The sequence below is a fragment of the Cherax quadricarinatus genome, chromosome 21, assembly GCF_038502225.1.
Source record: "Cherax quadricarinatus isolate ZL_2023a chromosome 21, ASM3850222v1, whole genome shotgun sequence".
NCBI lineage: Eukaryota > Metazoa > Arthropoda > Malacostraca > Decapoda > Parastacidae > Cherax > Cherax quadricarinatus.
The window spans coordinates 10320931-10348430 of NC_091312.1; the positions used below are offsets into that span (position 1 = coordinate 10320931).

General features: G+C 46.6%; 1 protein-coding gene across 5 annotated transcripts in view; it reads right to left on the minus strand.

Annotated features, from left to right (window-relative positions):
- The window catches only part of LOC128689133 (uncharacterized), a 724351-nt gene that overhangs the window by 147956 nt on the left and 548895 nt on the right, over positions 1-27500 (minus strand). Inside the window, exon 1 of one of the 5 annotated variants that reach the window (XM_053777266.2) lies at positions 11550-11693. The exons of the other annotated variants lie outside the window; for them this stretch is intronic. The gene's annotated coding sequence lies outside the window, so the exon portion shown is untranslated. Of the gene's footprint in view, positions 1-11549; positions 11694-27500 lie in introns of those variants that run through there. 5 annotated transcript variants of the gene reach the window in all.

A 27500-nucleotide genomic window follows, 5' to 3' on the forward strand; every position in this document is an offset into this window, starting at 1 on the left:
TACATGATGGGTGCGCTACTTACATGAAGGGTGCGCTACTTGCATGATGGGTGCGCTACTTACATGAAGGGTGCGCTACTTACATGATGGGTGCGCTACTTACATGATGGGTGCGCTACTTACATGATGGGTGCGCTACTTACATGAAGGGTGCACTACTTCCATGAAGGGTACGCTACTTACATGAAGGGTGCGCTACTTACATGAAGGGTGCGCTACTTCCATGAAGGGTGCGCTACTTCCATGAAGGGTGCGCTACTTACATGAAGGGTGCGCTACTTTACATGAAGGGTGCGCTACTTACATGCAGGAGGCGCTACTTACATGCAGGAGGCGCTACTTACATGATGGGTGCGCTACTTACATGAAGGGTGCGTTACTTACATGAAGGGTGCGTTACATGATGGGTGCGCTACTTACATGATGGGTGCGCTACTTACATGATGGGTGCGCTACTTACATGGGTGCGCTACTTACATGAAGGGTGAGCTACTTACATGATGGGTGCGCTACTTACATGAAGGGTGCGCTACTTACATGCAGGGTGCGCTACTTACATGCAGGGTGCGCTACTTACATGCAGGAGGCGCTACTTACATGATGGGTGCGCTACTTACATGAAGGGTGCGTTACTTACATGAAAGGTGCGTTACTTACATGAAGGGTGCGCTACTTACATGAAGGGTGCGTTACATGAAGGGTGCGTTACTTACATGAAGGGTGCGTTACTTACATGATGGGTGCGTTACTTACATGATGGGTGCGCTACTTACATGAAGGGTGCGTTACTTACATGAAGGGTGCGTTACTTACATGAAGGGTGCGTTACTTACATGAAGGGTGCGTTACTTACATGATGGGTGCGCTACTTACATGAAGGGTGCGTTACTTACATGAAGGGTGCGTTACTTACATGAAGGGTGCGCTACTTACATGAAGGGTGCGTTACTTACATGAAGGGTGCGTTACTTACATGAAGGGTGCGCTACTTACATGATGGGTGCGTTACTTACATGAAGGGTGCGCTACTTACATGAAGGGTGCGTTACTTACATGAAGGGTGCGTTACTTACATGAAGGGTGCGTTACTTACATGAAGGGTGCGCTACTTACATGAAGGGTGCGCTACTTACATGAAGGGTGCGTTACTTACATGAAGGGTGCGCTACTTACATGAAGGGTGCGCTACTTTACATGAAGGGTGCGCTACTTTACATGAAGGGTGCGTTACTTACATGATGGGTTCGCTACTTACATGATGGGTGCGCTACTTACATGAAGGGTGCGTTACTTACATGAAGGGTGCGTTACTTACATGATGGGTGCGTTACTTACATGAAGGGTGCGTTACTTACATGAAGGGTGCGTTACTTACATGAAGGGTGCGTTACTTACATGAAGGGTGCGTTACTTACATGAAGGGTGCGTTACTTACATGAAGGGTGCGTTACTTACATGAAGGGTGCGTTACGTACATGATGGGTGCGTTACTTACATGAAGGGTGCGCTACTTACATGATGGGTGCGTTACTTACATGAAGGGTGCGTTACTTACATGAAGGGTGCGTTACTTACATGAAGGGTGCGCTACTTACATGATGGGTGCGTTACTTACATGAAGGGTGCGCTACTTTACATGAAGGGTGCGCTACTTTACATGAAGGGTGCGCTACTTACATGAAGGGTGCGTTACTTACATGAAGGGTGAGCTACTTTACATGAAGGGTGCGTTACTTACATGAAGGGTGCGCTACTTACATGAAGGGTGCGTTACTTACATGAAGGGTGCGCTACTTTACATGAAGGGTGCGCTACTTTACATGAAGGGTGCGTTACTTACATGAAGGGTGCGTTACTTACATGAAGGGTGCGCTACTTACATGAAGGGTGCGCTACTTACATGAAGGGTGCGTTACTTACATGAAGGGTGCGCTACTTACATGAAGGGTGCGTTACTTACATGAAGGGTGCGCTACTTACATGAAGGGTGCGCTACTTACATGAAGGGTGCGCTACTTTACATGAAGGGTGCGCTACTTACATGATGGGTGCGCTACTTTACATTAAGGGTGCGCTACTTACATGATGGATGCGCTACTTACATGAAGGGTGCGCTACTTACATGAAGGGTGCGCTACTTACATGATGGATGCGCTACTTACATGAAGGGTGCGCTACTTACATGATGGGTGCGCTACTTTACATTAAGTGTGCGCTACTTACATGATGGGTGCGCTACTTACATGATGGGTGCGCTACTTACATGATGGGTGCGCTACTTACATGATGGGTGCGCTACTTACATGAAGGGTGCGCTACTTACATGATGAGTGCGCTACTTACATGAAGGGTGCGCTACTTACATGATGGGTGCGCTACTTACATGAAGGGTGCGCTACTTACATGATGAGTGCGCTACTTACATGAAGGGTGCGCTACTTACATGAAGGGTGCGCTACTTACATGATGAGTGCGCTACTTACATGATGGGTGCGCTACTTACATGATGGGTGCGCTACTTACATGATGGGTGCGCTACTTACATGATGAGTGCGCTACTTACATGATGGGTGCGCTACTTACATGATGAGTGCGCTACTTACATGATGGGTGCGCTACTTACATGATGGGTGCGCTACTTACATGATGGGTGCGCTACTTACATGATGGGTGCGCTACTTACACGATGAGTGCGCTACTTACTGAAGGGTGCGCTACTTACATGAAGGGTGCGCTACTTACATGAAGGGTGCGCTACTTACATGATGGGTGCGCTACTTACATGATGGGTGCGCTACTTACATGATGGGTGCGCTACTTACATGATGAGTGCGCTACTTACATGATGGGTGCGCTACTTACATGAAGGGTGCGTTACTTACATGAAGGGTGCGCTACTTACATGAAGGGTGCGCTACTTACATGATGGGTGCGCTACTTACATGATGGGTGCGCTGCTTACATGAAGGGTGCGCTACTTACATGATGTTTGCGCTACTTACATGAAGGGTGCGCTACTTACATGAAGGGTGCGCTACTTACATGAAGGGTGCGCTTACATGATGGGTGCACTACTTACATGATGGGTGCGCTACTTACATGAAAGGTGCGCTACTTACAGGATGGGTGCGCTACTTACACGATGGGTGCGCTACTTACACGATGAGTGCGCTACTTACACGATGAGTGCGCTACTTACATGAAGGGTGCGCTATTTACATGATGGGTGCGTTACTTACATGATGGGTGCGTTACTTACATGATGGGTGCGCTACTTACATGATGGGTGCGCTACTTACATGATGGGTGCGCTACTTACACGATAAGTGCGCTACTTACACGATGAGTGCGCTACTTACATGAAGGGTGCGCTACTTACATGATGGGTGCGCTACTTACATGAAGGGTGCGCTACTTACATGATGGGTGCGCTACTTACATGATGGGTGCGCTACTTACATGATGGGTGCGCTGACACCTTTACCAGAAATATTGTCCCATAAGCCCTTCCCTCTTATCAGCTGTAAAATGACCTTCCTGTTCACCACAAGTACTGAACGTGACACGACTGTCCTGTAACCACTCACTACCCACTACATTCATTAAAAATAAACAAGGCTCCCAGGAAGTAAATTTTCCAGTGGTTTGTGACATGTGAAAACAGAACCTGGAAATAACAGAGTCGACTTGACATTATGCGACCCTGAGCGAACCCTTGCATGGGAAAGTCTGCCAGAGGCGCAACACCTCGCGGCTAATATACACCGGAACAGAATCTTCCATGAACTACTAATCAAGGGAAATTTGACATTTACCTTCAGCTGAGAGGAGGGAAAGTGTCTCATGGTGGAGTTGTGCAGTGAGTGTACTCGCTCATGTTTTTTTTTTTTGTGTTTGTTTGCACTCGCTTTATTTTTATTACTCGCTGATTTGTGTTTCTGGGGGAAGGGGTTGATACTTAGCTCCTGGTCCCGCCTCCTACACCACCTTGATCTTGATAGGCATCACTGACTTCTGGTATCTTGGGCCTTATCATATCTAGTCTTAAAGCTGTGTAGAGTTTGTCTCCACTTCCTCACTATACTCAAATGTGTGTGTACTCACCTACTTGTGGTTGCAGGGGTCGTGTCATAGCTCCTGACCCCGCCTCTTCACTGGTCGCTACTAGGTCACTCTTCTTGCTGCAAGAGCTTTATCATACCTCTTCTTAAAGCTATGTATGGATCCTGCCTTCATTACATCACTTCCCAGACTATTCCACTTCCTGACAACTCTGTGACTGAAGAAATACTTCCTAACATCCCTGTGGTTCATTGAGTATTTAACTTCCAACTGTGTCCCCTTGTTGCTGTGTTCCCATCTCTGGAACATCCTGTCTCTGTCCACTTTGTCGATTCCTCTCAGTATTTTATATGTCATTATCATATCCCCCCTATCTCTCCTGTCCTCCAGTGTCGTCAGGTTGATTTCCCTTAACCTCTCCTCGTAGGACATGCCCCTTAGCTCCGGGAGTAGTCTTGTTGCAAACCTCTGCACTTTCTCTAGTTTCTTTACATGCTTGGCTAGGTGTGGGTTCCAAACTGGTGCTGCATACTCCATTATAGGCCTAATGTACACGGTGTACAAGGTCCTGAATGATTCCTTATTATGATGTCGGAATGCTGTTCTTAGGTTTGCCAGGTGCCCATATGCCGGAGCAGTTATTTGGTTGATGTGCGCCTCAGGAGATGTGCCCAGTGTTATACTCACCCCAAGATCCTTTTCCATGAGTGAGGTTTGTAGTCTCTGGCCCCCTAGACTGTACTCTGTCTGCGGTCTTCTTTGCCCTTCCCCAATCTTCATGACATTGCACTTGGTTGGGTTGAACTCCAGAAGCCAGTTTCTGGACCAGGCCTGCAGCCTGTCCAGATCACTTTGTAGTTCTGCCTGGTCCTCGTCCAAATGAATTCTTTTCATCAACTTCACATCATCTGCAAACAAAGAGACCTCTGAGTCTATTCCTTCCGTCATGTCGTTCACAAATACCATGAACAGCACCAGTCCTAGGATTGACCACTGTGGAACCCCGCTCGTCACAGACGCCCACTCTGACACCTCGCCACGTACCATTGATTCGCTGTTGTCTTCCTGAGAGGTATTCTCTGATCTATAGTAGTGCCTTCCCTGCTATCCCTGCCTGGTCCTCCAGCTTTTGCACTAATCTCTTGTGTCGAACAGTGTCAAACGCCTTCTTACAGTCCAAGAAAATGCAATCTACCCACCCCTCTCTCTCTTGTCTTACTGCTGTCACCCTGTCATAGAACTCCAGTAGGTTTGTGACTCAGGATTTCCCATCCCTGAAACTGTACTGGCTGTCGTTGATAAGCTCCACCCTCCTCCTGATAATCTTTTCCATGACTTTGCATACTATACATGTAAGTGGCACTGGTCTGTAGTTTAATGCTTCGTGTCTCTTTTTTTTTTAAAAAATTGGGACTACATTTGTTGTTTTCCACACCTCAAGTAGTCGCCCTGTTTGAATAGATGTCTTCAAGATTGTTGTCAGTGGTACACAAAGTGTGTCTGCTCCCTCTCTCAGGACCCATGGAGAGATGTTATCCGGCCCCATCGCCTTTGAGGTATCTAGCTCGCTTAGCAGCCTCTTCACTTCTTCCTCGGTTGTATTTATTGTGTCCAACACTTGATGATGTACGCCCTCTCCGTCTATCTGGAGTAACTTTTGTCTCCTCTGTGAACACTTCTTTGAATCTCATGTTGAGCTCCTCACATACTTCACGGTCGTATCTTGTGATCTTCCCTCCTTCCTTCCTTCCTCAGCCTGATTACATGGTCCTTGACTGTTCTTATCCTGATGTGGCTGTACAACAGCTTTGGGTCAGATTTGGCTTTCACTGCTATGTCATTTTCATATTGTCGTTGGGCCTTCCTTCTTACCTGTGCATATTCATTTCTGGCTCTACGACTGCTCTCCTTATTCTCCTGGGTCCTTTACCTTCTATACTTCTTCCATTCTCTAACACACTTGGTTATGGCCTCTCTACATCTTTGGGTGAACCAAGGGCTCATCCTGGCTTTCTCATTATTTCTGTTACCCTTGGGCACAAACCCTCTCCTCAGCTTCCTTGCATATCATTGTCACATATTCCATCATCTCGTTCACTGACTTCCCTGCTAGTTCTCTGTCCCACTGAACCCTGTGCAGGAAATTCCTCATGCCTGTGTAGTCCCTCTCCTGTAGTTTGGCTTCAATCGTCCTGCCCTTACTGCGTCCCTCTCCACTTGCAACTCTACTATATATTCAAAGCTCAGAACCACGTGATCACTGGTCCCGAGGGGTCTTTCATATGTGATGTCCTCAATATCTGCACTACTCAAGGTGAATACTAGGTCCAGTCTTGCTGGCTCATCCTCTCCTCTCTCTCTGGTAGTGTCCCTTACATGTTGGTACATGAGGTTTTCCAGTACCACCTCCACCATCTTAGCCCTCCACGTTTCTGGGCCCCCATGTGGCTCCAGGTTCTCCCAGTCGATTTCCTTGTGATTGAAGTCACCCATAATCAGTAGCTTTGCCCTGTTTGCATGAGCCCTTCTAGCCACTTCAGCCAATGTGTCAACCATCGCTCTATTGCTCTCATCATACTCTTGCCTTGGCCTCCTGCTGCTCTGTGGAGGGTTATACATCATTGCAATTACCACCTCGGACCTCCAGACTGAAGTGTTCTTATTATGTAGTCTCCTGCTTCTCCTCTCTCCAGCTCATAATCCCATCAGTTTTTGATGAGCAGTGCCACTCCTCCATCCCCTCTCTTCCCTCTGTCTTTCCTCAGGATCTGATATCCCGATGGAGAAATTGCATCTGTTATCATTCCTGTGAGCTTGGTTTCTGTGAGGGCTATGAAGTCCGGTGATGCATCTGACTCTTTCGTGCCACTCCCACTTATTCATTATTTCATCAGCGTTGGTGTACCATACTTTCAGTTTCCTCTCCAACACTGTGTTCTGGGGGGTCTGTGAGGGTGGGGGACCTATCAGTGTGCTGTGGGATTCTACAGAGTAGTGTGGGGTGGGGGTTGTAAGCGTGGATTGTGGTTTGTGTTGGGATAGTGTGTGTGGTTGTGGGGTTCTGGGGGTGGTTGTCTGTGTGCTTGTGCTTGTTGCTCTGCCCTGCTCTGGTTGTCCTCTGCTGAATTTGCTCTTGTCTCTTTTCCTAGCCCCCTTTCGCTTCTGTGTCCTCTCCCTCAGCTGCTGTCGTTCTGTTCTTGTTCTGTCTCGGGGTGTGTCGAGTCCGAGCTTCTGGCCCCGCCTCTTTACTGATCGCTACTAGGTCACTCTCCCTGAACCGTGAGCTTTATCATACCTCTGCTTAAAGCTATGTATGGATCCTGCCTCCACTACATCGCTTCCCAAACTATTCCACTTACTGACTACTCTGTGGCTGAAGAAATACTTCCTAACATCCCTGTGATTCATCTGTGTCTTCAACTTCCAACTGTGTCCCCTTGTTACTGTGTCCAATCTCTGGAACATCCTGTCTTTGTCCACCTTGTCAATTCCTCGCAGTATTTTGTATGTCGTTATCATGTCCCCCCTATCTTTCCTGTCCTCCAGTGTCGTCAGGTTGATTTCCCTTAACCTTTCCTCGTAGGACATATCTCTTAGTTCTGGGACTAGTCTTGTTGCAAACCTTTGCACTTTCTCAAGTTTCTTTACGTGCTGGGCTAGGTGTGGGTTCCAAATTGGTGCTGCATACTCCAATATGGGCCTAACGTACATGGTGTACAGGGTCCTGAACGATTCCTTATTGAGGTGTCGGAATGCTGTTCTGAGGTTTGCTAGGCGCCCATATACTGCAGCCATTATTTGGTTGATGTGCGCTTCAGGAGATGTGCCTGGTGTTACACTCACCCCAAGATCTTTTTCCTTGAGTGAGGTTTATAGTCTCTGGCCCCCTAGACTGTACTCCGTCTGCGGTCTTCTTTGCCCTTCCCCAATCTTCATGGCTTTGCACTTGGTGGGATTGAACTCCAGGAGCCAATTGCTGGACCAGGTCTGCAGCCTGTTCAGATCCCTTTGTAGTTCTGCCTGGTCTTCGATCGAGTGAATTCTTCTCAACAACTTCACGTCATCTGCAAACAGGGACACCTCAGAGTCTATTCCTTCCGTCATGTCGTTCACAAATACCAGAAACAGCACTGGTCCTAGGACTGACCCCTGTGGAACCCCGCTGGTAACAGGTGCCCACTCTGACACCTCGCCACGTACCATGACTCGCTGCTGTCTTCCTGACAAGTATTCCCTGATCCATTGTAGTGCCTTCCCTGTTATCCCTGCTTTGTCCTCCAGTTTTTGCACTCTCTTGTGTGGAACTGTATCAAACACCTTCTTGCAGTCCAAGAATATGCAATCCACCCACCCCTCTCTCTCTCTTGTCTTACTGCTGTCACCATGTCATAGAACTCCAGGAGGTTTGTGACACAGGATTTCCCGTCCCTGAAACCATGTTGGCTGCTGTTGATGAGATCATTCCTTTCTAGGTGTTCCACCACTCTTCTCCTGATAATCTTCTCCATGATTCTGCATACTATACATGTCAGTGACACTGGTCTGTAGTTTAGTGCTTCATGTCTGTCTCCTTTTTTAAAGATTGGGACTACATTTGCTGTCTTCCATGCCTCAGGCAATCTCCCTGTTTCGATAGACGTATTGAATATTGTTGTTAGGGGTACACATAGTGCCTCTGCTCCCTCTCTCAAAACCCATGGAGAGATGTTATCTGGCCCCATTGCCTTTGAGGTATCTAGCTCACTCAGAAGCCTCTTCACTTCTTCCTCGGTTGTGTGTACTGTGTCCAGCACATGGTGGTGTGCCCCACCTCTCCGTCTTTCTGGAGTCCCTTCTGTCTCCTCTGTGAACACTTCTTTGAATCTCTTGTTGAGTTCTTCACATACTTCACGGTCATTTCTTGTTGTCTCTCCTCCTTCCTTCCTTAGCCTGATTACCTGGTCCTTGACTGTTGTTTTCCTCCTGATGTGGCTGTATAACAGCTTCGGGTCAGATTTGGCTTTCGCTGCTATGTCGTTTTCATATTGTCGTTGAGCCTCCCTTCTTATCTGTGCATATTCGTTTCTGGCTCTACGACTGCTCTCCTTATTCTCCTGAGTCCTTTGCCTTCTATTTCTTCCATTCCCTAGCACACTTGGTGTTTGCCTCCCTGCACCTTTGGGTGAACCATGGGCTCATCCTGGCTTTTTCATTATTCCTGTTACCCTTGTGTGTGTGTGTGTGTGTGTGTGTGTGTGTGTGTGTGTGTGTGTGTGTGTACGAGCGTGCGAGCGCGTGTGTGTATTTATTCACCAAGATGTACTCACCGAGTTGTGTTTGCGGGGGGTCGATACTCCGCTCCTAGCCCCAACACCACTTTGATCACCACTGATTTCCGGCCTCCTGAACCTTACCATATCTACTCTTAAAACTTTGTACTGAATTTGCCTCTACCTCTTTCTTATTCATAACTTTCCACTTTTTAACAACTCAGAGACGAAAGAAATACTTCGTTACATCCTTACAGCATATCCGTTTCTTCAACTTCCGCTTATGTCTCCTTGACTCCTATCTTCCTAATTTAAACAGTCTGTCATTATCTGCCTTTTCAATTTTCTTAAGATTTTCTACGTAGTTACCATGTCTCCCTTAGATCTCATCTCCGCCAAGGATGCTAGTTCACCTGCAATTTCTCATCGCAATGCATTCTGTTAGGCTCCGGGACGAGTTTGGTATGTAGTAACAGTACCACAAGTACAACAACAACAACAACACAGGTGTAGTAACCGTAGCAACAACAACACAGGTGTAGTAACCGTAGTAACAACAACACAGGTGCAGTAACTGTAGCAACAACAACACAGGTGTAGTAACCGTAGCAACAACAACACAGGTGCAGTAACTGTAGCAACAACACAGGTGTAGTAACTGTAGCAACAACACAGGTGTGGTAACTGTAGCAACTACAACACAGGTATAATAACTGCAGAAACAGCAGCACAGGTGTAACAGCAGCAGCAGTACACGTGTAGTAACAGCAGCAGGAGCAGCAGCACAGGTGTAATAACAGCAGCAACAGCACAGATGTAGTAACAGCAGCAGCAGCACCCTCTGCTCTCACAGGGAAGGGGGCAGAGGATACAGGAAGATAGGGGCAAGAAAGCAGACAGGAAATAGAGTGAGAAGATGGGGCAGGGGTAGATGAGATCATGAGAAGAGGGGAAGGGGAAGAACACAGGGGAGAGCAGGAGATGATTGAAGAGTGGAAGATGATTGTTGAGGAAGAACCCAGACTCATTATTTACCATTTTTTTTCATGAGCTCCGTATGAGCGCCTGGGAAAGTGATCTTCCCACACGGGAGTTAAGAATGCCGCCTTCCTCATGACCTCAGGGGTCACGCTCACACGCTGACCCTAGCTCAGCTTCGCCCTTCATGTAAGATTTAATTAAATCGTCATGTGGCATTGTCTTGGCGCTAATGATAACGCTCAAGAGCTATCAGTAATGACCCCGATGTACACTAGCAGCATAATACACACGTCACGGAGATTAATAATCCTTCATAGTGTTACTGTACATACACGAGAGAGAGAGAGAGAGAGAGAGAGAGAGAGAGAGAGAGAGAGAGAGAGAGAGAGAGAGAGAGAGAGAGAGAGAGAGACTGTAATTCTCAGAGGTTCAAGAGGAACTGAGGGTGAGTATAGCACCAATCATATCGCCTGAAATACACATCCCGGTAACAATGTAGCATCAGCAGCATATGAATTATTAGTAAACCTGTCAAGAACATCCAAGAACTTGAATAAAAAAAGAAGAGCCATCAATATCTTAAAGACATGTTAGGAAAATCAATGAGTACGCAGTCCCAGCATGGATCCCACACTTGGTCCAGCACAAGAGACTCCAAAAAAATTAGAGGATAGCAACTAGAACTGAGAGAAATGCACTATGAGGAGAGGTTGAGGGAAGTGAACCTGACGGCTTTGGAAGAGCAGACACTGAGGGTTATGCTTATTATATATAAAATCTTAAGAAGAATTTATAGGGCAGTATAGACACTGTTTGAACTAAGACTACGAAGATAAAGGGAACACAGGTGGAGGCTGAAGACACAGATGATCCATAAGAATGTAAGGAAGTATTTTTTTTTTTTTAGTCAAATGATGGTTGAAAAGTGGAATGACTTGGATGAGGAAGTAGTGGAGGCAAATTCAATATTCAGCTTTAAGAGTATATATGATAAGCCCCAAGAGCTCAAAAGTCAATGAGGCGGGACCAGGAGCTAAGTATCGACCCCCTCAAATGCAACTCAGTGAGTACAACTCTGTGAGTACACACAGATCTCCTCTCTCCCACGGCACTTAATAAAGCAGGCAAACACCTGAGGCTAAACAGAAGGAAACTGCCTGTGTGTGGCGCTAACCACCACCACCACCACACACCACCACCACCACACACCTGGTGAACCATCCGGGTGTGTGCATGTAGTACACTCTCCTCTCTTACCTTGCCCTGTTGCTGCTCCTGCTATGTTCTGCAACTCTTCCTTAGCGGTGTCCCAGCAGACACTGTCCCGGCGGATATGATCTTGGTAGACACTGTCCTTGTAGACTGCAGTGAGATTACCTGCCACTGAGGTCTGCCTCCAAGATGTAAGTTATCTTACAAGAGAACCGGTCACAGGCATATTACAGGTATATCACAGGTGTTTCGCAGGTGTGTCACGGTGCGTCACAGGTGTGTGACATACACCTTCATTTACGCACATCTTAATTTTTCTAAGCAAGGATCCAGGGTCGAGCACCTGCGGACGTGGACAATACTGAGAGAGTCTTCAGTAAATGCCACGTGCCCTACACAACACTAGTGGTGCCTGGCACTCACTGTCACTTGCTGCCAAGACGTCCCACCTCTGACTGAGTTGCTCTCATCTGACACAGGCTGTCAGATCCCGCTTCTCTGACTGTGAAAAATTCGCAGTATACTAAGTTTTTATTTCTGTGAATAAAGCTGCACGAGAATTAGTCAAGGATGCATCACTCGTAGTGAGTGTAGGAGGAGCAGTAGGATGGATGGGAGGTGGGATGATGGAGAAGGGAGGGAGGGAGGGGGGGGAGGGAGTGCTCCTTCAGTCTGGCGCAAGCCGTGACGTCACCATCTTCTGAGAAACATTTACCTGTCATCACGTCGCATCCGGCCGTGGAACACAAGCTCACCCACTTTATTGAACCTCGCACGGGGACACACGCACTCAGGCGGGTGTCAATTATTCAACAATAAGATAAATAGCCCATGGTAGGTTCTGTAGTGTGGGGGATCACGCGCTTTGCCACAAGATTCTTCACAGATAACCCGCGCTTACCAAAGGAACCTTATTGCGACATATCGGTCCACTCTGGGACACTGCTTAATTACAACTAGGCGAGAACCAGTAGCTTGGTACTGGACAGTGGTCCAAGACGGCCACAAAAGTCGTCATAAGGGTCCTCTCCTAAGTGCGAGTTATTTGTGAATTGTTCCAGCCACGGTAATGTGACTTATGCCTCTTCCCTTGTGTAACCTTCAAACTGGACAACTAAAATTTACATATTTTCCTAGTGTAATCCTCGTGTCACTGGCTAAGGAGTGCTACAGCTCTATTTGTTTTTATTTTTTTATCTATTGTAAATAAGAGTGGACCACATCTTGTGCGTGCCATTACTCTGTACGACGGTTTCTTTGTGGGAACAAAAGTTTGCTAAGTTTACCATACCCTACCAGTCTGGTGTTTTCTGACTCTGATCGCGGGTTCTATCCCTACTCGTGGTATGGTTTGTTTGCAATTGTGTCATTACGATTTCGAGAGTCATTTACCCTATCATATTCCATCACACAGGTTGGGTTGCAAGCACAAAGTAGTGAAATCTGCCCATCAGAGCTGGGAGACCAATAGGCCAATGAAGCTAGTCGTTCCACCAGGACTGAAGTTACTATTATGTAGAAACTACCGTCTCTCAGGATTATCTATCCCATACACACAGGTGTTGGAAGGTAGGCAGAGGTGAGAGGCAGAGGTGGTGAGAGGAAGACAGGTGGTGGCGGAGGGGAGATAAAAAGTCGTAAAATGAAGGCAGAGGTTGTAAAGGTCGTGCAGAAACCACTTCAGACTACAGGAATGTTTAGACAAGCTTGGTTTCCTTAACACGTCTTTCCCCGCGTCTTGGAAACTTACCGCCACTGCTGGAAAATCCCCTCAAACTCCCAGGAGGAAATCCAAGAAGCTCAACTAAAAAATATAACAGAAGTATCTGACAACAAAACCACATAATCTTTCCTTATATTTTGCAGCAGCAGCAGCAGGAGGAGGTTGTTATACCAAGATATACATCCACTACGATTTCTTATGGGGAGAAAATACAATACTGAAGTTCTCGTAGCTGTTGAATATTTAATGGAATACATGACAATATTCTCATTCCCCTACTGAAACCTCCCAGCTCAGGCTGAAAGATTTCAACACAAGAAGAACAAGAAAAGTAGGAAAATGAGAGAGATTACAAGTGTATAAAGTCGTATCTCATTGTGACATTTGTTCACACTAGGAATACAACAAAACGGCTTCCAGGATATGAAAGATAGATACTTGAGGGACTGGTTTCAAACCTACGCACTACCGTAATAACGCACAGGAGTGAGAGATATGGGAGGAAATGTGAAATATACCCAGTGAAAGCAGGGAGACATGGGCACAACTCGAGTATATGGAACAACGTCCAAGGACCTACCTGAATATATCAGAAATATTGCTAGAACAAGTGTAGAAGTGCCAGGTCAACCAAGCTGTGATGGATATGCATGACAGAGGGCCGCCAACAGCAACAGCCTCGCGAGTAGGAAGACTCTTGAAACCGGTTACAGGTATATCACATGTCACAGAAGGGGATTACTGAAGCGGTGTCTGCCACAGCCCACAACCACCACAGGCCACCAGGGACACCACCACTGCCTATCAATCACACCATTACACCCACACCCACCACGCCCACACAAACATCACATCCACACCAAGATCACACCCACTACCCACCCGAATCTGCACACACAAATCACTCCCTACGAAAGTAAAAGACTGGGCAGGCGATGCAAAATACCCGCCAATTAAAAGTAGGGGCGCCATTGATACACTAAGAGAAAACACCATAAGTGTCCGGGGGCCAAGACTGTTCAACAGCCTCCCATCAAGCATTAGGGGAATTACCAATAAACCCCTGGCTGCCTTCAAGAGAGAGCTGGACAGATACCTAAAGTCAGTGTCGGATCAGCTGGGCTGTGGCTCGTACGTTGGACTGCGTGCGGCCAGCAGTAACAGCCTGGTTGATCAGGCCCTGATCCACCGGGAGGCCTGGTCATGGACCGGGCCGTGGGGGCGTTGATCCCCGGAATAATCTCCAGGTAACCTCCAGGTAACCATGCCCACACCATCCCACTCACCACGCACCCACTATCATACCTATACCCTCTGCGCCCACATTACACCCACACCCATGGCACTCGCACCACACACGTCACTTACAACCACATAAGTAAGGGAGAGTTTCACCTGAAGGTGAGCCAGGACGGCAAGACTCACCTACACGGTGTATCGACACTGCAGTAACTAGCTATTTTCCTTGTAAGACCAGTGCAACGTCACCAACCTCGGGCAAGATGTGAAATATATCCAGGTGAGAACCCTGTCTTGAAGGCGGGGCCAGGAGCTGAGTCTCGACCACCGCAAACGTAACTAAGTTAAATATAGCTCAGTGAACCCCCCTTCCCCCCACACACACACATACAGGCGCTGGCAAACCTGAGAATAGCATTTCGAAATCTAATTAAGGAGTCATTCACGACACTGTAGACCGTGTCAGGCCCACACTGGAGTGTGCAACAACAGTATGGAACCCACACAAGGTTAAACACGTTAATAAATTAGAGATCGTGCAAAGGTTTGCAACAAAAGTAGTCCCGGAGCTAAAGGGTATATCTTATGAGAAGAGGTTAAGGGAACTCAACCTGGCGACACTGGAAGACAGGAAAGATGGGAAAGGGGGAGGGGAGGGATGACATACGATAATAACTTTTAAAATACTAAGAGGAATTGACAAAGTGGACAGAGCCAGAATGTTTCAGACATAGGATACAGGAACAAGGGGACACAATTGGAAGTTGAAAACTAGGATTAGTCATATGGATGTTAAGAAGTATTTCTTCAGCCTTAGAGTTCTCAGGAAGTGGAATAATTTGAAAAGTAAATGTGTGGAGGTAGGATCCATATACAGCTTTAAGAAGAGGTACGATGAGGCTCTTAGAGCAGGGAGAGAGTGGACCTAGTAGAGGCTAGCGAAGAGGCGGGACCAGGAGCTGTGAATTGACCTCTGCAACCGCATATAGGTGAGCGAGCGCGAGCACACATACACAGACTCAGATGAGTCATAGGGATGTTAGGAAGTATTTCTTCAGCCACAGAGTTGAGAGGAAGTGGAATAGTCTGGAAAGTGAGGTAATGGAGGCAGGTACCATACATAGCTTTAAGAGGAATGATGAAGCTGAAGAAGCAGGGAGAGTGACCTAGTAGCAGTGATGAGGCGGGACCAGGAGCTATGAATCGACCACAATTAGGTAACCGCACGCGCACGCACGCACACACACACACACACACACACACACACACGCACAAACACACACACACACACACACACACACGCACACACACACAAACTCACACACACACACACACACACACTCACACACTCACAAACACACACACACACACACACACACACACACACACACACACACACACACACACACACACGCACACGCACACACGCACAAACACACACACACACACACACACACACGCACAAACACACACACACACACACACACACACACACACACACACACACACACGCACACACGCACAAACACACACACACACACACACACACACACACACACACACACACACGCACACACGCACAAACACACACACACACACACACACACACGCACAAACACACACACACACACACACACACACACACACACACACACACACACACACGCACAAACACACACACACACACACACACACACACTCACAAACACACACACACACACACACACACACACACACACACACACACACACACACACACACACACACACACACAATCTACAAATTATAGTTAAGGGTTGGTAACACAAGCCACGAAGAAGGATCCTAGAACGGGTTGGTCAGCAGTGTTGATTGTGTTCACACTGCTGATTGATTGTACTTACGTGGTTTGTTTATTATATAAATGCACGCACAAACACGCTCATATACGTGGAAATGTACGCACAAGTACTCCCAAGTACGCCTAAATGCTCACAAGCACTGTAGGGCTTCAGAGGCGTACACCACATAAAACGTGCGAGAGAAAACGAAAGTAAGCAAATGAGACCAAAACAAAAAAAAAGGATGCGAAAGAAAACGGGAATAAGGAAGAACACACACACACACACACACACACATCAGCGATCAGTGAAGAGGCGGGGCCAGGAGCTCGGACTCGACCCCCGCAACCTCAACTAGGTGAGTACAACTAGGTGAGTACACACACACACACACACACACACACACACACACACGAGAAGAGTGGTGGAACACATTGAAAAGACTGGGCTCATACTAGACAATCAGCACGGCTTCAGAGATGGGAAATCCGAGTTCTACTTGAGTTCTACGATAAGGTAGCAAAAGTAAGACAGGAGAAAGAGGGATGGGTAGATTGTATCTTTTTGGATTGCAAGAAGGCTTTTGACACAGTACCACACAAGAGACTGATGCAAAAATTAGAGGAGCTGGCAGGAATGATAGGAAAAGTACTGCAATGGATCAGGGAATACCTGACAGAAAGGAAACAACGAGTGTTGGTACGTGATGAAGTGTCAGAGTGGGCGCATGTGTCCAGTGGGGTTCCACAAGGGTCAGTCCTGATCTGGTGCTGTTTCTTGTATACGTGAATGACATGGTGGAAGGAATAGATTCAGAAGTGTCACTGTTTGCTGATGATGCAAAACTGATGAGGAGAATACAAGTGGGCGAGGATCATTTAATAAGATTACAAGGGGATCTGGACGGACTACAAGAGTGGTCCGACAAATAGCTCCTGGAGTTTAACCCCAGTAAGTGTAAAGTCATAAAGACTGGGGAAGGACACAGAAGACCGCAGACGGAGTACAGGTTAGGGGATCAAAGGATGTAAACATCACTTAAGGAAAAGGATCTTGGGGTAAGCATTATAACGAACATGTCCCCGGAGGCACACATCAATCAAATAACTGCTGCAGCATATGGGCGCTTGGCAAACCTGAGATTAGCATTTAGACATCTGAGTACGGAGTCATTCACGACATTGTATATCGTGTACGTCAGGCCTATACTGGAGTATACAGCACCAGTATGGAACCCACACCTAGACAAACACGTCACGAAATTGGAGAAAGTGCAAAAATTTGCAACCAGATTAGTTCCGGAACTAATGGGTATGTCTACTGAGGAGAGGCTAAGGGAACTCAACCTGATAACACTATAGGATGGGAGGGATAGGGGGGACATGATAACGACGTATAAAATACTGAGAGGAATTGACAAGGTGGACAGGGCTCGAATGTTTCAGAGATGGGATACAGGAACAAAGGGCCACAAATGGAAGCTGAAAACCCAGACGAGTCACTGGGATGTTAGGAAGTATTTCTTTAGCCTTAGAGTTGCCAGGAAGTGGAATAATCTGGCGAGAGAAGTAGTGGAAGCAAGTTCCATACATAGATTTAAGAAGAGGTATGATAAAGTTCATGGAGCAGGGAGATTATTATTATAATCAAAAAGAAGCGCTAAGCCACAAGGGCTATACAGCGCTGCTGGAGCAGGGAGAGAGCGACTTAGTATCGACCAGTGAAGAGTCGGGGGCCAGGAGCTATGTCTCGACCCCTGCAACCACATATAGGTGAGTACACACACACACACACACACAGGGAGGCAGCAACGAGTCATGGTACGTGAAGAGGTATCACAGTGGGCGCCTGTTACGAGCGGGGTCCCACAGGGGTCAGTTCTAGGACCAGTGCTATTTTTGATATATGTGAACGACATGATGGAAGGAATAGACTCTGAAGTGTCCCTGTTCGCATATGACGTGAAGTTGATGAGAAGAATTAAATCGGACGAGGATGAGGCAGGACTGCAAAGAGACCTGGACAGGCTGGACATGTGGTCCAGCAACTGGCTTCTCGAATTCAATCCAGCCAAATGCAAAGTCATGAAGATTGGGGAGGGGCAAAGAAGACCGCAGAGTATAGGCTAGGTGGACAAAGACTACAGACCTCACTCAGGGAGAAAGACCTTGGGGTGACCATAACACCGAGCACATCACCGGAGGCACACATCAACCAAATAACCGCTGCAGCATACGGGCGCCTGGCAAACCTGAGAATAGCGTTCCGATACCTTAATAAGGAATCGTTCAAGACACCGTACACTGTGTATGTTAGGCCCATACTGGAGTATGCAGCACCAGTCTGGAACCCACACCTGGTCAAGCACGCCAAGAAGTTAGAGAAAGTACAAAGGTTTGCAACAAGGCTAGTCCCAGAGCTCAAGGGAATGTCGTACGAGGAAAGGTTAAGGGAAATCGGACTGACGACACTGGAGGACAGAAGGGTCAGGGGAGACATGATAACGACATACAAGATACTGCGGGGAATAGACAAGGTGGACAGAGATAGGATGTTCCAGAGAGGGGACACAGGGACAAGGGGTCACAACTGGAAGCTGAAGACTCAGACGAGTCACAGGGACGTTAGGAAGTATTTCTTCAGTCATAGAGTTGTCAGCAAGTGGAATAGCCTAGCAAGTGAAGTAGTGGAGGCAGGAACCATACATAGTTTTAAGAAGAGGTATGACAAAGCTCAGGAAGCAGAGAGAGAGAGGATCCAGTAGCGATCAGTGAAGAGGCGGGGCCAGGAGCTGAGTCTCGACCCCTGCAACCACAAATAGGTGAGTACAAATAGGTGAGTACACACACAAACACACACACACACACACGTGGCGAGGTGTCAGAGTGGGCACCTGTGACCAGCGGGGTCCCGCAGGGGTCAGTCCTAGGACCAGTGCTGTTTCTGGTATTTGTGAACGACATGACGGAAGGAATAGACTCTGAGGTGTCCCTGTTTGCAGATGACGTGAAGTTGATGAGAAGAATACACTCGATCGAAGACCAGGCAGAACTACAAAGGGATCTGGACAGGCTGCAGAACTGGTCCAGCAATTGGCTCCTGGAGTTCAATCCCACCAAGTGCAAAGTCATGAAGATTGGGGAAGGGCAAAGAAGGCCGCAGACGGAGTACAGTCTAGGGGGTCAGAGACTACAAACCTCACTCAAGGAAAAAGATCTTGGGGTGAGTATAACACCAGGCACATCTCCTGAAGCGCACATCAACCAAATAACTGCTGCAGCATATGGGCGCCTAGCAAACCTCAGAACAGCATTCCGACATCTTAATAAGGAATCGTTCAGGACCCTGTACACCGTATACGTTAGGCCCATATTGGAGTATGCGGCACCAGTTTGGAACCCACACCTAGCCAAGCACGTAAAGAAACTAGAGAAAGTGCAAAGGTTTGCAACAAGACTAGTCCCAGAGCTAAGAGGTATGTCCTATGAGGAGAGGTTAAGGGAAATCAACCTGACGACACTGGAGGACAGGAGAGATAGGGGGGACATGATAACGACATACAAAATACTGAGAGGAATTGACAAGGTGGACAAAAACAGGATGTTCCAGAGATTGGACACAGTAACAAGGGGACACAGTTGGAAGCTAAAGACACAGATGAATCACAGGGATGTTAGGAAGTATTTCTTCAGCCACAGAGTAGTCAGTAAGTGGAATAGTTTGGGAAGCGATGTAGTGGAGGCAGGATCCATACATAGCTTTAAGCAGAGGTACGATAAAGCTCACGGCTCAGGGAGAGTGACCTAGTAGCGATCAGTGAAGAGGCGGGGCCAGGAGCTCGGACTCGACCCCCGCAACCTCAACTAGGTGAGTACAACTAGGTGAGTACACACACACACACACGTAACACACACACACACACGCAACACCACTTTGGAACCCACACCTGGTCAAGCACGTCAAGAAATTAGAGAAAGTACAAAGGTTTTCAACAAGGCTAGTTCCGGAGCTCAGGGGTATGTCCTACGAAGAAAGGTTGAGGGAAATCGGACTGACGACATTGGAAGACTGGAGGGTCAGGGAAGACATGATAACGACATACAAAATACTGCGTGGAATAGATAAGGTGAACAGAGACAGGTTGTTCCGGAGGTGGGACACAGAAACAAGGGGTCACAATTGGAAACTGAAGACTCAAACGAGTCAGAGGGATGTTAGGAAGTATTTCATCAGTCATAAAGTCGTCAGGAAGTGGAATAGCCTAGCAAGTGATGTAGTGGAGGCAGGAACCATGCATAGCTTTAAGACGAGGTATGACAAAGCTCAGGAGGCATAGAGAGAGAGGACCTAGTAGCGATCAGTGAAGAGGCGGGGCTAGGAGCTGAGTCTCGACCTCTGCAACTACAATTAGGTGAGTACACACACACACACACACACACACACACACACACATACACACACATATACACATACACACACACACACACACACACACACACACACACACACACACACACACACACACACACACGTACTCATATACAACAGGCCTAGTGTCTAATCGACATGTGCCTAGGACAAAATGGTAACTAACACACACACACACACACAGGTGGAGGGACACACTTATGTTGCACTTATGGGAGAAGATGTAATAAGTCAAAGTTGGTGTAAGTGACAGGACAACCATCAAACAGTATTAATGGGGAGACGGCGAAGGAGAGAGGGGGGCACGAGGGGAAGGAGGGTGTGAAGTCAAGCAGCGAGGAGGAAAAGAGGGGAAGCTGAACCTCTTACCAGGAAACTTCTTCATGGTCATCCTACAAAGCAACAGGTCACAGTATGGAGCAGCACGGCAGTAAGCCTACTGGTCCATGATGGGCAGGTCCTCAAATCCAACCTCTTCTCAGTGTGTCTTCGCGTCTTGTCGGTATTTTATGGTATTTGCCTCCAATGGGGAAAAGATGAGAAAGAGAATGTGAAGGGAGAGGATGGAGGAAAAGAGGGAAAAGAGGATGTGAAGGGGGGGGGAGGAGGAAAAGAGGGAAAGGAAGGTGTGAAAGAAGGGGGATGAGGAAAAGAGGGGAAGGAGGGTGTGAAGGGAGAGGGGAAGGAGGGTGTGAAGGGAGAGGGGAAGGAGGGTATGAAGTGAGAGGGACGAGGAGGAAGAGAGGGGACTGAGGGGTCGAAGGGAGGGAGCAAGGAGAGAACATAGGAGGGGAGATTCTCTTCAGGTCAATATTTGCTTAATCAATGGCAGTGGCTAGTCTACACTCTCTGACACTGCCAGTGTCTCCCTCCACAGTGCCAACTGTCCTCTCCACTATCCTACAGTGCCAGCTGTACTCTCGAACACCCTTCAATGTGCCAGTTGTGCCTTCCACTAACCTCCACAAAGCCAGCTGCGCCACCTCTATTACCCTCCCTGATGAAGAGTGATCCCTCACTATCCTCCAGGGAAACATGTGTGTGTGCAGTCTCTACAGTGTTCAACACAGTGTTGAGAGGCAGAGTACCTTCCAATACTTTATGAATAATAAACAAGGTTATCAGAGTACAAAATACGTGGTTCATCCTACACGACATGCATGGAACCGTCTGTGGCGCTCCCATGCACACCCATGTTTGCCGACGTTCGTCCTTGCACGCCCACGCTAGCTGAAGCTCGCCCCTATTTGCAGATGTTCGTGCACGCCCGCGACTACTTGCGCACGCTTACGTCTACTCGTGCACTATCTCGACCCACAAACTGCTGCAAATACACTGTTTACAGGCGGATGATTAATACTCAAACTCGCCTTAGTGTTTGTCAGGGAAGGTGTTAGAATAAGGTGTTGGTAAGTTAGAACAAATTCTTAGTCAGTTTTAACAAGATGTTAGTCAGCTTAACTAGACAGTTTGAGGAGGAAAATGTGCAGGAAGCTGTCCGATCCATCAGGCTTGTAAGCAACGCAAAACAAGGACCTGCAACACACAATGAATCCTTCAGTTCCAAAGGTACATGTGCAGAAAAAAATTATATTACCCCTTTCAGAGCCACAGTGTGTCATCTTCAGAGCCACAGTGTGTCATCTTCAGAGCCACAGTGTGTCATCTTCAGAGCCACAGTGTGTCATCTTCAGAGCCACAGTGTGTCATCTTCAGAGCCACAGTGTGTCATCTTCAGAGCCACAGTGTGTCATCTTCAGAGCCACAGTGTGTCATCTTCAGAGCCACAGTGTGTCATCTTCAGAGCCACAGTGTGTCATCTTCAGAGCCACAGTGTGTCATCTTCAGAGCCACAGTGTGTCATCTTCAGAGCCACAGTGTGTCATCTTCAGAGCCACAGTGTGTCATCTTCAGAGCCACAGTGTGTCATCTTCAGAGCCACAGTGTGTCATCTTCAGAGCCACAGTGTGTCATCTTCAGAGCCACAGTCTGTCATCTTCAGAGCCACAGTGTGTCATCTTCAGAGCCACAGTCTGTCATCTTCAGAGCCACAGTGTGTCATCTTCAGAGCCACAGTGTGTCATCTTCAGAGCCACAGTCTGTCATCTTCAGAGCCACAGTGTGTCATCTTCAGAGCCACAGTGTGTCATCTTCAGAGCCACAGTCTGTCATCTTCAGAGCCACAGTGTCATCCTCAGACCCAAATTGCTGCATCTTCAAATTAAGGCCTCAAATCTGAGAAATTTCTACATAATCCTAAAAAAATGATCACGCTTACCGGGATGAAATTAGGGAGAACACAGGTGTTTTTTGATGACCCGTCAAGGTCAAGGTTGTGTGGAAGGAGCGAGACCAGAGCGAAGGAGGAGAGGAGTGGGAGGGTGGTAAAGAGGGAGGAAGAGTAGGGCGTTGGGGGAGATGCAGAAGAACAGAGGGGAATTAGGACAAAGAGAAGGAAAATGAGAAAAAGGGAGAAAGAGAAGAAAAGGTGGATAGATAACTAGGAGAAAGATAATGAACGAAAAAAGGAAGGGGATAAGGAGAAGAGAAGAAGTCTGAAATAAACTAACATTACACGAGAAGAGGATGAGAAGGAAGTCTGAAATAGACTAACAGTGCACGCAGCCTTCCTGCGCCCCTGCCTCACATCACCCAAGCCTGACATTACTGCTGCATATTACTCCACACTGTTGGTCATGCAATACGCTGTGTTACAAGCAAAATACTGAATCATGCAACACAATGAATCACACAACACAGTGGGTCGAATCTCAACACCTGATCCTATTCACACAGTAAAAAGATAGGTGTACCCAGGATTTAGATGACTACTGCGGGTAGCATCCTAAGAGAGGACCCAAGGACTACCATGGAAGCAGCTACGCTGCTCGTCTTTCTTGGCTTAGCTTCGTTAGTACTCTTTTTCCAGATTAGTAAACTGAATGAAGTCATCGTCGTCTTTGTCTTATTCTTCTTTGTCGTGGCCGCCTTATTCTTAATCTTCGCCTTCCTCTTCTGCTTCGCCTTCATCTTCTACGTCTCCTTCATCGTCTTCGTCTTCATATTCTTCGTAAATATCATCTTTGTCTTATTCGTCATTCTCGTCTACGTCTTCTTCAACGCTATACGACTTAATAAAAGTTCTACAGAGAAGTTTACACAGAAACACAACTAGATGAAACTCCACATAGAACAAAATGTTGTCCCAGGCACACCTTGCTGTACACCGTCTCTCTCTCCTTCACTGCTACCCACAATGCGCCATATAGATCTACAATGATACATATAGATCTACAATGATACAGTGCGCAACCTTCAAGAACATCTGTTTCCTTAATTGTAACTCTGCGGGATCCACCAGTGATTTTATTGTAAGGGAAAAAAAGAGCCATCAGTCAGGATCGTGAAATCACAAGGTTAGCGAGATAGGCAATAAAAACAAGAGGGAAAAGTAGATTAGTAGAAGCAGAATGAAGATTTTATGAAAAAAAAGAGGAAAAAGAAGAGGTGGTGGTGGATGAGAAGAAAAAGGAGGTGGAGATAGTGTTATTTGGGGGAGGGATGACGTATAGGTGGGAAAAGATTAAGAAAAGAAAAAATAAGGAAAATAAGCAAATGGTTATTAATATTAGAAAGTTGAAAAAAGACAAACTACAATATAAAAAAGTCAGCTCCAGCATGCCAAAGACCATTCCATCAACGTCAGAAAACCTCATTAAAATCCCGCATCACCAGGTCGTGCGCGAATATGGAATCAATACTCGCGCACCTGCCTTCAAGACCACCTCAGCTGGCCCTCCACGATCTGCTCGAAGACTTCTCTTTCAAAAAGGTCTTGCTAGCCTGGGACCTCTCCATTAGGGTCGAGGTCTTGCTAGCCTGGGACTTCTCTATCTGGGTCGAGGTCTTGCTAGCCTGAGACCTTTCTACCAGGGTCGAGGTCTTGCTAGCCTGGGACCTCTCTATTAAGGTCGAGGTCTTGTTAGCCTGGGACCTCTCTATCAGAGTCGAGATCTTGTTAGCCTTGGACCTCTCTATCAGGGTCGAGGTCTTGTTAGCCTGAGACTTCTCTATCAGGGTTATCTGATCCCTGCAGGTATGTATAGAAAGGCTCAGCGAGGCCCTGCCTCTACGCACAGAAGCTCTCCACGATCAGAGCCAAGGTCGTGCTAGCCAGAGGTCAGGTGTGTGTGAAGCCAGGATGGAGAAAACGATACCCAACTCCTTCAAGGCGAGTAGACATAGAAGGCATATTGATGAATGACACATTTGCAACACCTGGCTATCTTTATTGCAATGTGTTGCAAATATGTTTTATTTGACAGCTTGGTACTGCATACTATCAATAATAATGCAACAGACAAAAACACTGAGTGAACATAGGTACAGTGGACCACTGAAGTAGGCCTACTGGCCCATACTTTGCAAGTTCAATTCACACCCAACCAAACTCACCCATGTATCTGTCTAACCTATAAATACTAGTGCGAGACTTGGACGAAATTAGTGGACGAAGGATAGAGTCTTTACCTTTCCTTGCGTTGAATGACCAACGCGGGTTTATTGGTTTCTTTTTTAACGCTGGCTGGGCTGACTGGCCGACATTAAGATAAGAAACATCGATAAGGGAAGAATGAACAGTTTATTACTCACCATTCTACTTCTGAAGAGGGCAGGATCGGCAATAAGGCAACAAGAGTACGGCCACGGAGCACGACCATGCCTTGGTAAAAGGTTATGGACTCATGGAGGCATGTGCCACGGTCACGGCAGGAAGTACAGGCACGGATTATGATCATGAATTGTTACCGGGTTACTGTGGGTGGTGTCGTGGAGAGTACAGAAGCCCGACCCACAAGGCTCCACACACCTAAGTCGCATGCACCGTGACACCAGCTACACGCTTAAGAAAAGAAACTGATTGCTCGCATGCAAAATGTGAATTGCACCACTGTTGCAACAGTCTCGCGAGAACTCGCAGCCTTGAAGAAGAGAATAAATGGACCTTAGGGGAAAAAAATCTTAAGTTTTCTCAATGAAACCAATTTTTATAAGCCAGGGATCTATTTATTAGTACCCGTTTGTTGAGAACTTCACGAACACAATTATAAAGTGTATCAACGTTTAATTTAAGCTGTGGAAGTCTTGAAACTCTGCAGAATAGATGAAGGAAAGACAACTGCAAGAGTCCTGAGGAGACAGCAGGGAAAAAGCTGATTAAAGGAAGAGCAAAAAATAAGTATGTACAGAAGAGTAGTTGTGGAAGTACTTGTGTATGGATGTGAGTGATGGTCTCTGAATGTTGCAGCAAGGAAGGTGAAGGAAGTAGAGATGTTGTGTGACACCAATGTGTGACGGTGAACATTATACAGAAATGATGCATAGAGAATTCAGAAGATGGTGTAGTGATATAAAAGATGTTCGAAGAAATGGAGACGAGTGTTAAGATGGATTGGTCACGTGGATAAAATGGAATATGATATTGATAAAAAGGATTTATCAATCTGAGATGGGTGGATGGAGGTGGAAGATGATGTGGAAAATACTGTATATTTTCCGAAAATACAGTGTTTTTTGTATGTAAATTGATGGAATATATTGTAGGCAATAAAAATTAATTTGTAAATTAATAAAGAACCAGCGAAATGGGTGAGCATCGCGGGGGGAGTCACCATTGTTTTGAACTGACCAAGAGAAACGTTAGTGAAAATCGGAAGAATTTTCGTCGCTCTAGAGGTTATACTGGGCTTAAAACCTCTCAAATAGGAGCCGAAATTGTTGGAATTGCAGTCCTGCAGAACGTGAGAATCAGGCGACTGGACAGGACTCTGTAATTAGATGAAAACAGGATATTACCACAGCTGAGTGATGTCTATATATGTTGAAATTCTGGCCAGTATTTTCTTCATATTTTAGGCAGGGGTTTTGTATATGACACACCGTAATCGCCAGACTAATTGGTGAGTGGTATTAAGATAAATTCTCCTTCGATGTATATGTATTCATTTTTTAAATTTAATATACAGTCCACATATTTATATTAATGTTTTATCAGAATTCCTGGTGATGTATATTCCATTTGAAATTACTATAGGTCCAGAGTGACTTGCGGAGATATAGATTGTAGTAGGTATCGAAGGGGGACATTTTTTGTGACCTAGGTGTCCTAAAATTCCTACTTGTCTCTGTAACCTTGATAAAGAATAATTATCTTTGTTACCATTTACTGGTATGTATCCAATGAGATTCATCCAAGTAAATTTAATTTTCCACAGACGAGTTGCGAAAAAAAAAGGTTTCAAGTTAAATAGGTAGAGACTTGAACATACAATAAACATGTGTGTATGCAAAAAAACCACGGGGGGGGGGAGGGAGAGTTCAATGATAGCTCTAGGTCTTTCGTGTTCCAATCAACACATCAGAGGCCTGCAATGTTGCAGAAAAGAGGAAGTCCAAGCAAATACGTCAGAGGAAGCATCTTTGCTTGAATCAAGCAAACATGCTTCCTCTGAAGGTATTGCTTGGACTTCCTCTTTTCTGCAACATTGCAAGTTTCTGACGATGCACAGATTGCAACAAGGCCTAGAGCTATCATTCAACTCTTCCTCCCCCCCAGTGGTTGTTCTGCATCTTCTATCGCTTGTTCACGATTGAACAAAATGTGTGTTACAATTGAAGAAAGTTTTATATGAACACGAGATGCGAGCAAGGTAACATCTGTAAAAGGACTCGGCAAAACCGGGTAGCATGACTTGAGTTTAGGAGGTGGGAACTACAGTATCTGCA